Source organism: Cryptomeria japonica, chromosome 5 (genome assembly GCF_030272615.1).
Source record: "Cryptomeria japonica chromosome 5, Sugi_1.0, whole genome shotgun sequence".
NCBI lineage: Eukaryota > Viridiplantae > Streptophyta > Pinopsida > Cupressales > Cupressaceae > Cryptomeria > Cryptomeria japonica.
Window position 1 is genome coordinate 320,243,056 of NC_081409.1, and position 13,750 is coordinate 320,256,805.

Here is a 13,750-nt window from a genome sequence, read left to right on the forward strand (position 1 = left end):
TGGGATCATTAGATGGAGTGGAGGGAGATGCATCACGAGATGGAGAGGTTTCTATGCTAGCATGCTTTGGAATGAGCTTTTGGCATGTTTGGAGTTGTGGGGATTGTGTGATGGAGGAAAGTATGGAATCTTTGATGTGAGTGGATGGGAAAATGGGGGTATCGTGGAGTGCGGAGGATTGGGATTTGTTTTGAGGTGGAGGTGATTTGGGTGGATGGAGGACTTGAGGAGAGTTGGCCACTTTGCTTTGAGGTGAGGATTTTGTCTCCTTTGCTAGCATGGCTTGGATAAGATTATGGATGATGGATTTGGAGGGCGTGGACAATATGGATTTTGGAGGATTAGGATAATGGATTGGGGAATTAGGATTAATGATTGGAGGGCTATGGAGTAAAGGATTTGGATGGGGAGTAGAGGTAATGAATGCATTGTAGAAGGATGGGGATTGGGATGTAGATGGGGGGGAGATGAAGGTATGCATATTGGATTAGAGGAGTATGTGGATGAGGGATAATATGGACATATGGATGGGGAATAAGATGGATTTCCCTTGTTGAAGGTGGAGAAAGGATGAGAGATATGGTATAGATTGGGATTGGGTGTAATGTGTTGAGATGGGATGGATGAAGGTATGATAGGCAAGTGGGAGATTATGGGATTAACTTGGTAGGTAGGTTCATGAATTTCCATGAGCATCTTCTCATACCAAGATTTGAAATTTTGGGTAGTCATGTTGAGAGTGAAGGAATAGATTGGAATTGGATGAATATGTTTTGGAGGAATTGGGGAAAGATTATGAAGATGTGGATTAGGACTTGGCTTGGAATGATGATGGATTAGATTTGATTAGATTTTGATTTGGATTGGAATTGATTTGATTTGATTTGATCAGATTGGATTAGTCCTTGGATTAGGACTTGGTTTGATTGAATTGGATTTGATTTGGATTGGTCCTTGGATTAGGACTTGGTTTGATTGGATTGGATTGGATTGGATTGGATTGGATTGAATTGATTTGATTGGATTGGATTAGTCCTTGGATTAGGAGTTGGTTTGATTGAATTAGATTGGTTCTTGGATTGAGACTTGATTTGATTGGATTGGTCCTTGGATTAGGACTTGATTGGAATTGATGATGAATTGGGTTTGATTGGATTAAAGGATTGGATGATTGCTTGATGGAGGATTGGATAACCAGATTAGGAAGGTGGTGGATTTGATTGATTGGAATTTTGGGGATTTGATTGGATCAGAGGCAGAATGATTGTGGAAGAATGAATATATAATAGGAATAATAAAGGGGGAGGCTAGCCAAAGTCGGATGAATTATTTGGAAAAAAAATTGGTTGAGGGGGGATGATTGTTTGAGCAAATGAAAGTGGATTGGGGATTAGAGAATTTCTTATATAGATATAAATGGATTAAAGATTTGATGATGACAAGATGGAATTTGGAAAGAGGGAGGATTGATTGGTTGTGGGGGTTGGAATTGGCAAGAGATGTCAAGTAAAGAAAACACAATGGTCAAAAGAAGTTAGACTCAAAAGACACTCATGCTCCTTCACAACATAGCCTATGGTGAGTAAGGACAATAGTCAATGGATCCCAATTGGTTTCCTAGCTACGCTTACCTAGAGCAGACACTTAGATGCTTGACCCCACTGGCTCCCCTCCATGACACTCACTTCTCTGGGGCAACCAAGCATCAATTCCCATGAAAACTCCTTATGGCGAACTTTGTGTCTCTACTAAGGGTTGTAAAAATATGGGCGGCTTCGGAGGTCCAATCTCCTGCACCAATGACTAGAAGGGTTTTGACCACTATGCATAAGGTGTTTAGTATGACTTCCTGTTAGGAGCTACCCTTCGCAATTGTGCAAGCACAATTGAGGTCTATAGCCCAACGAAGCACCAAGAACTTAGTAGTCATGCAACCGTGATTGAGATCTCTAGGATCCTACTAAGCACCCAATGTGAGAGTGAACTCTCATATAGCCCCAACCATTGATCCTTTCATCATCAATGGCCTATTTATAATAGTAAGTTGGGAACCCCAGGTCCGGGTGTAATCAGTTGGGTCATTCCCCTCTTGTCTTCTCAAAGAGCAAGTTGGGAGGGCAGGCTCGCTAAAGGTAAGCATGCAACAAACATGAAAAAATTGGAGGGTTTGGATTTATGATTGTTTAGCTAGATGAGAGCATACTCTCCTACCTTTATGCTTTTCACAAAACACACAAGACAATGGTTCATTTATCCTTTAATTAAATCTAGGTGCCTAGTTAAAAAAAGATACAATATTTGGTTAGAACTCCTAGGAAACCTATAAAATAGTTCGGATTAGTAGTTTTTTGTGTTTTCTAGGTCTTGGACGATTGAGAAAAGCTGCAACACTAAAAAAAAAATCAGTAGTCACTGGCCTGCACATACAACACATGCGCTAAAATGTAGTCAATTGCACTAAAGCGCCTGCTTACGCGCTACAGATGACAAAAAAATAAAATAAAAATAAAAATTAAAGCAGACAGAATTGTGATTTTATACCTGTCTGTCGCGCTAGTCTAGATCGGTCGCGCTGAAATGCCTGCGCCTGTGTTAAAATCTTGAAAACAAGAAAAAAGTTAGCGGTTTAAATTTTGAAATTCAAATTTCAAAAACCAATTTTTTGCTGAGGGCGAGAATTTTTTAAAATGGTCGCGCTGGTTAATTTTCCCTCACGTCCGCCCGCGCTGATACGCCTATGCATGCGTTGAACAGACAAAACAAAGAGTAAATTTTTTTAAAACAAAATAGAAAGCGGGATAAATTTTGAATTTTGAGAACGGTCACACTGATGCGCTTGTGCATGCGCTGAAAAGGTATGTCTGTTGCGCCGAACCTGAATTGCTCGCGCTGATTTGCAGTCTCTCGTGTTGTTCCGATACTTGCGACTTGCAAACTCATAAAAACTCAAAAAACATTAATTTTTAGGGACGTGGGTCTCACCGGGCGTGCCAAAATGAAGAGGAGAAAACAAGCAAGGTGGATTTGGATGGTTAGCATACAAATCAAAACACTAAAACATATAAAACATGAAGCATAAATAAAATCACATAAAAAACATGAAGACAAATGCTTTTACCTTGCAAAAACCTTTATCTTCTCCCTCAGATGGAGCTTGGATGAAGTCGAAGTGCGCCCAAGTGCCTCCAACATGATGTCGATTTGCTCCTAGATTGCTTGATGTGGATGTGGATTGCTCTCCAAATGCTCAACAAAATTATGTTTGGATTGGATTTGGATGATGAGGATGAATGAGATGAATTGGATTAGATGAGAGGATATTTGGGCATTATGAGGGTATGATAGGAAGAAGATAGAAGAGAAATGGGCAGGATGACAATGTATGAGAAGTAGATGATTTGTGAGGAGAATAAGCTCTAATTTATAGATTGGAGAAGGCCAATGGACGACCAAGATTGATTTGATTATGAAGGGTTGAGATTGATTTTAGATAGAAGGAATGGATCAAGGGTGCCTTGGGAAAATAAATAGGAATATATAATTCCTTGGAAAAAGGGGGAGAAATTTGAATTTCAAACATGACGAATTAAAAATTCCAAAATAAAGATGCATTGAGGGATTCAAATAAATTTGAATTTCTTTGAGAGACTCAATGTTGATGTGACATGAGTGGGATTTAAAAATTGAGGGATAATGATAAGCATGATTATGAGAGATTCTAGAAGGATTAATTAGCTTGAGTGGGATTAGGAAAAATGATTTGTAGGAATCACATGACTAGGTTAATTAATTATAATTAATTAACTAAGTGGGTTTAGAGGAAATAATTATTGGAGGGGACTTTAGAATAATAGGGGAATAATTAATTTATTTGATAAATTAATTATTGGACAATAGTGACAAGATTAATTAAATTAGATTTAATTGATTCTGAGAGGAATGAGGATAACATAATTAAATTAATTAATTATGTTGATAGGCTTAAATTAATTAAATATTAATTTTAGGTGTCTATAGGATGAGTCAACAATACTTGGAAAGTGAGGCTATCCCATTGATTGAAGGATTAAAAAGAATGGTTCAAAGTGATTATGTTGGCATTGAATTGTTGTGTGGCCTTGCTCATATTGTTGATACTAATATCACGCCTATGAAAAGTTGTGTTGATGTCCTTGGTCACACTCAAACACCCTGCCAAGTTAATCATTCTATTCCTATGGCTATGTCAATGCCTAGTGTGCCTACTTTCACATCTACTATCATGGCTACTTCCACATAAAATATTAATCCTATACATGTTAGTCAAGGGGTCAACATTCCTAATCAAAACACTTTCATACCTCCTTCCATGAGTCTTCCATTTGTGACCCAATCATCTCCCATACCTACCTATCATAATGTTCCACCTCCTTATTCTCAACCTCCTTCATACAATAATCTTATTCCTCTATCCCAATACAACATGTATAATTTCAATCCATCCACCGAAGCAACCATTAATAGCCTTTCTCAAATCGTGTCATCCTTATAACAATAAATAACTTCCATGAACCAATCAAAGTTTAATGTGCCCATATTTGATGTAGTGAACCCATTATCTAATGGTATTGTTCATGTTGTCACCCCTAACCACATTGAAAATCTAACAATATGAATAACAATGTTTACAAGATTTTAGGCATGTAGCCTAGGATCACCAACACCTGAAGGACTTGTTGAACTAAGGCACACTACCTTAGGCAAGATGCAAAAGGACTTGTGCAGCTAAACAACACTTCTTTGAGACAAGATACAAACCGTTGCCGAAGGACTCACTGTTAATCAACAATGAATGAAATAGCTGGACTAAAAATGAGAAGGATTCTCCTAATCATGAAATTGTCCTTGAATAATAATCAAGCGACCAGTAACATGGTAAATATCTCTGGTAATCTCTGTTGTCATAACACTTTGTCTGGCAAAATATACCAGCTTCAAAGCTCTTCCCAAACTGACTTTTGCATCACCATAAACTCAAATCTACTTGAAAATCGTTCACATACACTTCTCACATAATTCACTTCTCATCCATACTCAATTCATCATTCTTCAAATCTTATATATGAGATACAACATTGAAATCCTAATCAACGATTGACCAAAACAAAATAAGCTATATTACACGAAATAAGCCACCTGGACCAAAAATACTTAGATATGTCCACTCCAGGAGAAAGAGGGAACCAAAACATATCATAATACATCATCCCATGAAAAATCCGACAATCTGCACATGCTAGCACATATTGCAAAAGATATTACAAAATATAACGTGTAGATATAATCAACTAGTTAGCCATGTAATCACTTCCGATGAAAAATATTCCATGTGGATCTCCACAAATCAAAGTGAGACCCAAATAATCATATCAACATATCTTCCAACACATATCCAGACCAAAATAACATGTTCCATTAAACTATAATGCAATTAACAACATATTCAGAGGGCACCAAAAGCATTTCGGACCACCCTGAATACATGATGACACAACCAACGCCAAAAGAGTATCTTGACCAAACTCTATCTAGATAACCAAGGGCTCACAAAGCATATCCAGACCAATATCCATTTGGATAACCAACTTTGACATCAATGACAACCATACAAGCTCATGCTTCTAACGTACCCGAAGTACCTTTGTAGTGACAATCGGTGTAAACTTCATTTGCAATTGCAACAAGTTTGATGAAAAATATTTGGAGGGTCCAGAAGATTCTCCAATAGACATCCTCTTCTCTTCCACTCCTCTCTCCTCCTTCTCCTTCTCCTTCTCATAACTCTCCTTATTCTCTTCTATTATTTCTTCTATATTCTTCTTCTCTTCCTCTTTGGTATCTTTTGAAATCTCTTTAGCTACATTCTTGACATTTTGATCTGTGTTCATCTGATCACTCGGATTAACTTCTCCTGACCAACATCTTCACTCTTTTGATCCTTTGTTTTCTTCTTCCAATCAGTCTTATTACTTCTCTCTCCCAGACCAGTCTTCAATCTATCTCATTAGCCTTTGGAGGTCAGTCAATGAAAGTGCAAAATCACTACAATTATTGTTGATCCTACGTTGAAGCCATGACCTACTTTCAAGCCTTACCCTTTTGTGGCAATGCCGAAAGACAAGGAAGGAGCATTTTTTTAGGGTTTTTACATATTTGGTTTACATAGAGGATGTTAGGGAATATATTCATGTGCCCCTTGCAAAGATTAGTCATATGAAATTTCATGATGTATGGAAGGAACTTACAAAAGATGACCTAAATACATTCAAGAAGCATTACAAGACTATTCCAAAGATGGGTTTGAACATTTGGAAGGGATTTCCTAATTTTAGCTATGATGAAGCATGGGTTCAAATCATTCTCAACTGGATTCACTATGATGTGATATATTTGGATCGACCATACAAGATTATGAAGGATGCCATTAGGGTATTAACTGGTTTGTGTTCCATAGGTACTGTTCCAATGAAGAAGATGGTAAAAAATAATATAGTTGCACAACTTATCGGTTCGATGTATGACAAAGGAGCTATGATCATGGAGGACATTGTTTACCCAAGAGTTCATTATTGTAATGTCATAAATTGCACCTCATGTAATTCTACTCTGCATATGTGTCTTTTCTTTACATCAATTGGAGATGTTCTTGAACATTTTGTCCTTTTGTCCATCTTACTTGCCTTGTTAGTCACTGCCTTGTTCTTTTCCCAACCTTTCTGACTATCCGACACGTAGACACTAGTGCACTATAGAGATGTTCACGCATCGCACTAGCATCCAATGAATCTAACAGTTTGAAGGTGGTCATCTAAGCGGTAAACCTACTCTTGGAAGATACTTGTAAGGCCTCTTCACAACCATCGATGCTCGTTTTCATCCCAACATGTTTATCTTCCTATTTTGGCCTCAATTTTGCTCTCTAGTTAGCTCTCTAACTCTCTCCCTAGAATTCTATTTGATCTCTGCTTGTTTATCCACTCACTTTGAGTCTCTCTTAAATTTTTCTTGGCTCTCATGTATTGTTAGCATTTTTATGATGCTTTGAAGAAGACCGACTTATTCTTCTTCTTCATCCAGTAGGCTTCTTGCTTTAGGTGTGGAAGGGGAGTCTTCTTCTTCCTCTATCTCTCATTATCTTCATAGCATATTCATCAAGATATTGTTATTGTATCACTTATCTATTATTTTATCTACTAGTCATCTATCTATCTTGGTTGTCTGTGAGGTGGAAACACCAAAACGAGGGTCTAACTATGATAGGCCTCTAAAACATAGCCACAACATTTTTGTCTTCGTTCGCCTTGTGTGCAGATTGCTGGGTAGATTTGGGGAGCTAGTTGGAGACTTCAAGCATGGGTCGATTGAGATCATACGTCTTTCTTCCTTCTTTTTCGTTAGTTGATAGTTAGTCATATTTATTTTCCACATTGTTGTTTCATTCAACATTATTATCTGGGCACATTTTCTTCACAGTTTTCTCTCTGTATGAACTTTGTGATTTTGTCCATATAGGATGCTAGCACGTCATGAGTTGTCATCTCAGATCCATGTGTATATCCTCAAAGAGAGTGTCACTAGGTTACATTACAGAACCTCTATTCCATGTTCAATGTCATCTAAGGGTTACCTAAGAGTCCTAGACTCTCTACTGCATCCCGAGTGGAGAGGTTGATTAGTAAGTCTCTGATAGGTGGTCACTTGCATGTCAAAGTGGTTCGCTTTTTCCCCTCTATAGTTATGTAACTAAGTGTTTGGCATATAAGATTTACTTTTAGAAACATGAGGAATTTTCCATAATGATAGCAATATACGCTGCACATCAAATTGTGATTGCTTTTGTGTTTTTAGTTCTTTATTTCTACAAATGTGGTAAATGATAATTGAGCAGTTAAATCTGATTAAGTTTTAGTATATTTTGATTAACCCCACCCTCTCAACATCTAGTAGTGTTCAACACAACATGTGGATCAAACTCAATATAAGTAGGTGTAGTGTCCTAAATTGTACTCCCTCAAAATTTGGTCCACATTTTGGCCCTCCTCTTAGCATTCATGTCCCAAACTGGACTAGAACCTAATTCTACCCATGCCATCCAAATCTAGCCTCATTTTCCATTTTCACATCAATTAGCCCCTTGGTTCCAACCCTCAAATCAGGTAGGACCAGGGTGTGGCATCCTAGTCCTCAATGGGACTAGGGCTGGCGCCTTGGTTGATGAGGAGTAAATAATAGACTGAAAGGATAACCTTGAACCAATCAACCTCTAAGGCTCACAAACTCAACCAAAACCCTCCTAACAAAGGGTCCTACACAACACCAAGTCAAGCAATGGTTAAATGACACTTAACCACACCTTGGGAGACACAAAGGCTCCAATATGTCCCTTCTTGAACAACAAAATACTCACAAGTCTTGTGTGACTACACACACCCTTGATACATGAGTGGGCTACTACTAGGCTTTAGGGGTTTGAATGACCCACTTGACCAATTCAACACAACAACCCTTGGACGGGTGTTCTCACAACATCTTAACATAAATGAAATAGAATTTCATGGTCTAGACTCTCTGTACCATCAATTTTGACTCACTTGCTCACAAACAAACCTAATTGCAATTAGGCCTCCATTTGAAGGAATCAGGCAATAACTTTTGACACCCTAAGGATCCAGGAAAACAAATTATATTTTAGGACACCCTTTTCGGAGTTCTCAACAATATCTCACTTTCAGGTTCCAAGTTCACTTGCAGATATCCCAACCTGTACTGCACCCACAAACCTAATAGGGCTATTAGGCCTACTTGACTGAACACTACCCACAAACTTGTTTGGTTCTCCTAATTGATGGCCACCACCAACCATTAAATTTTATATCAACCTAAAAAGTACTCTTCTACCACATTCAAACCCCTTCCCTATGCTCTACCACTCAATTCACACACTCAACACTCATCAAACTAGTCTGTCACATGATGATGCTAGACCTATGGGTTCTTCATCAAACAAACCAAAATGTTGGAGTGACCCTTGAGAACTATGTTCTGACCTATCATACAGAGGCCTATCATATTCCATAGTTTCAGGATTCTTGACTGAGAATTGATAGGCCAAAATCCATTACATTTGTCTGAACCTAGGGTTTTAAGGGTTTCAGACCACCCGTTAAAGAAAAGCTTACCAAACAATTCAAAGAATGCTTCAAAACTTAAAACCACTTGCAAAAGAAAGGTGAGTCATTGCAGTTTCAAGATCTATATCATAATCATTCTTACCAATCCACCTTCAATGCATAATCAACAAAAAATCAGACGGTTCTCAGAATTTCCCACACTTTGATGCTTGTATTATGCTCCATAAACCAACAAAATTACATATTTCGGTCTTTAGGACCATTATAGGTTCTTCCCCAATGACCACAACCATCTCTAATTGATTTTCAAATGAACTAACCGTTGGAGTACAAAACCAACCAAAAGTTGCAAAATTGTCATGACAACACCTGGACAACTTTTGCAACTTGTAACCAACTTAGACTTCGGACTACCTTAGGACCCTGAAGACATCACATATGATTTAATTTCATCAAAAATGACTCAAATAACCCTTTTGTCACTTGGTCTCACAATTTAGACCATTGTGACCCTTATTGACCCAAATTACTCTACAAGACCCTAAGTGACAATTTGACCCTCACTTGGACAAAACTTGTCACACTCCAATTACACTGATTACATCAATGACCCATAGGGTCTCATTACATTCATCTTAGACTAGTTGTCAACCAACATGACCTTGATCCATGCCTTCATAGGTGGTGCTCCTGCACCATTGGTCCTCTCAATTGGGACCTTAATTGGCCCCCTGTAATGATCACCTTGAGTTGGCGGGAATGTGATCTCCATGTCGGCCTATGTCAAAAAATTAAGGTGTTTTTTGATGGGAAAGTATATAAGGAGCCCCATGCCTCTCATTTGATCATACAGGAGGATAATAGGAGAATCATAAGGTATTCATTCAAGTGATCTATCATTCAAGCATTGAAGCATTCATCATTAAGCATTTCTAGAGGTCTTCAAGGCTGCATATTCTTCATTCATCCATTGTGGAACAACATTACATTCATTAAACTCGTTAATGGGTCCCTGAGGGTTAATCCCCCTTTATAAAAAGAGGAGGTTAAATGGGAACCGCCAACTAAGGAGTGGATAAAAATAAACTTTGATGGGGCATCTAGGGGAAACCCGAGAACCTCAGGAGTGGGAGTAGTCGCAAGAAACGATAAAGGGGACATCCTTTTAAAGGGTGCACGATGACTGCAGGATGGAACAAATAACGAAGCAGAGGCACAGGCGGGACTAATGGCAACTGAATTGGCTATAAACATGAAAATTCCAAAGTTGCACCTGGAAGGAGACTCTCAAGTGATCATCAACACAATAGCAAAGGGTAACACCCCATCATGGAAATTATCCCATTCAGTGGAGATCATTTGAGAAAAACTCAACTTATTTGAGGAGTTTCGGGTCTCCCATGTCAGGCGAGGTGCCAATGCAGTGGTAGACCTCCTTTCCAACATCAAATGTGACATGACAAGCCAAATGACCAAGTGGTGGAAGGAAGATGGCAGAGTGTGGAAGTGGAGTTAATGCAGTCCAAGAAGCATGAAATAATCAATAAGCATGCAAGACAACCCGTAATGACAAGTACGCCCTCTCAAAGGCACTGCAATTAATGAGGTAGTTACCGAGTGTAGAGTATCTGTTCGAGACAATGGCGGAGGATAGCAAATTTGCTAAGAAATCTTTTTCCATTTATATAATTGATTATGCATTTTTGACCCGTCGCAAATGACGACAAAGGAATTACTATTTTGGTTTATGAGCAATGTATTATCAAGAATCGGATTAATGAGAGTTTTTATGTCTTTTGCAGTGTAGTGTTTGGAGTTAACAGTTTTTGAGCAGGTTCAATGGAGACAAATTTTACTCTAAGAACCGAGAAGAAATTGGTTCCTATTGTCATTTTATGACACCCTTAGTCCATCAGTGAGAACCGATCAGAGATATGTTCCATGGACCAGCGCTGCCCAGTTGATCAAGGAGAAAAGCAGTGAAATCATGGTTTGAAGTGTTGCCTTGTTGGAAGTTCCTTGGCCCTTTCTTTCTCTTCCTGAAACTCTAGAACCCCAAGGTTCTGAGTTCCTTTGCCTTAGCCTCTTTCTTTCTTACCCTAAAACTTCGGAACCCCCAGGTTCCGAAGTTCCCTTGTCTTCAACCCCAGAACTCCGGAATCCCCAGGTTCTGAAGTTCCCTTGTCTTCAACCCCAAAACTTCGGAACCCCCAGGTTCCGAAGTTCCCTAGTCCTCTACCCCAGAACTCCGGAACCCCCAAGTTCCGAAGTTCTCTTGTCTTCAACTCTGGAACTCCGGAACCCCCAGGTTCTGAAGTTCCCTATTCCTCTAACCCAGAACTCCGGAACCCCCAGGTTCCGAGGTTCCCTTGTCTTCACCCTCGGAACTCTGAAACCCCCAGGTTCTAGAGTTCCCTAGTCCTCTACCCCGGAACTCCGGAACCCCCAAGTTCTGAGGTTCCCTTGTCTTCAACCCCCGAACTTCGGAACCCCCAGGTTCCGAAGTTCCCTTGTCTTTGTGTGGGGGAAAAAGTGAGACTAGGCTAACATGTCCTAATCCTACCTTTGACACACATTACGGAATACGAAAGAGCCTAGAGGTATCGCACAATTGGCTACTTCTTTTTGGTGAAAGAGAGAGCCATGGGATACCTATTAGGGTTTCTATTCCTTTGTTGTAATTGAAAGGTAAGATTATGCAAGTTCAATTCTTAACCCCAAAATGCAAGTATGAACTAATAACAAGATTACAGAATTGAACTTAAACTATGGAAAGCTGCAAACATAAGGACAAGACAAGAATGCAGATGTGTACCCAGAGTCAAAATCAAGATGTAGAATGATCTAAAGCATTAATATAAATGATGTAAGGAAGCTTATGCAAAGACATGAAATCATACCCAACCCCAGGGGGGGGGGGGGGGTACAAGCCAATCTTCAGTCGGTGATCCCTTATTGCTCTTCAATGCCTTCAAAGCCCTAAATGGATGAATGAAATTGATGGATGCTTGATGGATGAATGTTGGATGTTGTTGAAGTCTTCAAAGATCTGCTCTTTCGCTGCATATCAAGTTCCTGAAAACAAAATTCGGATCCTTTCCAATGAAGAAAGAGAGCTCTTATGTATGAAACCCTAGGTCTTAATTCCAACTTTTGGCCGACCTAGAGATTGAATATCCTGCCAATTTCTTGGGGTTAAGCTTTATTTTATGATTGGATCGCGCTCCTAAAATTTCGGGAAAAATGTCCGGGACCGTGTGCACTCCGGGCGCCATGGTCCCGGCAACTTTTCACCAAATTTTCAGGGCCGTCAGATATGATGATTTTAGAGAGAATCCCGAAGTTACAGGTCATTTCGAGATGTTTTGACCCTCGAAATTAAGCCCCCAATCTCAGAATAAGGCCTAATTAGGGTTTTTGATTAAGTGATGTATTGGAGGAATAAAATGAGAAGGGGCACACTTTAATGAAAGGGCCCAACTTTATGATGTGGAAGATGATGAAATAGAACCTTTAGACCTAATTAATTTGATTAATTAAGTGCTAAAGGGGAAATGCAATGCAAAATGCAAACTGCGCCAAGGCGGGTGCTAAACTAGGTGTAAAATTGTACTGCTTTAGCAAGTGCGTACAATTTATGACGCTACATTTAGCCCCCACTTTAGCGGTCATATGAGTACTACGTGCATATGCAAGCTAAAGTACAGGAAAGTAAACATTATTTGAAAAAGGATATATCCATAAGTCCGTCGAACGAAGCCCCCAGCGGCATCTGTAGTACATAGTTAGGAACCGCACCCTACAAAACACACGTTAGATCACAAAATCACCTAATGCTTACTAAGGAAAGTGATGAAATTTGTGAGTAGCTATATGCCCCCCCTGTTTCGGCTTGCTTATTAGGGAGGTGAAACAGGGTAGCATGTTTACTTACAACAAATTGTGTGAACGATTAGTGATGAGAGATGTTCACTACAAAGGCTTCATCATAGCACATTTTGGAACATCAAGGGAGTTAGGGAACGAAAATACGATTCCTACGCAACAAATGGTTCGAAAATCGCATCTCCCAAACTCAAGTTACGATGAAATGAGTGATTTAGGGAAAATTAGGGTTTTGAAAGTAAAAGTAAAGGAGTGAAAGTATATACCTTGAAAGTGACCATTGCATTCGTCACTTTGTTGATTCTGAGTATTGTTCGTTGCAGCGGAGCCCACATAGCCATCATCATGCCTTCACGACGACTGGAGCATCCCGCGAGGATTGAGATCATGCAACAGGCCGTGATCGACGACGAGCCACTGGATGAGGTGAGTTGACTGAACTTTGACTTTTTGCATTTCTGTTGACTCGGATTTTCTGTGATCGAAAGTGGGCCCTGGAATCTGGCCCATGGTCCCACCCAGGGCGCCATGGTCCCTGTGGGGCGCCATGGTCCCCTCAAGGCGCCATGGTCCCAATCAGGACTTGGTAGGGGTCAACTTTCGATGTTCGTCAGTTTGCGTATTTGGCATAGATGATTTTGATGATTGATTACTGATTACACTGATGTTTTTGTGTTGCAGGGTCTCCCATACAT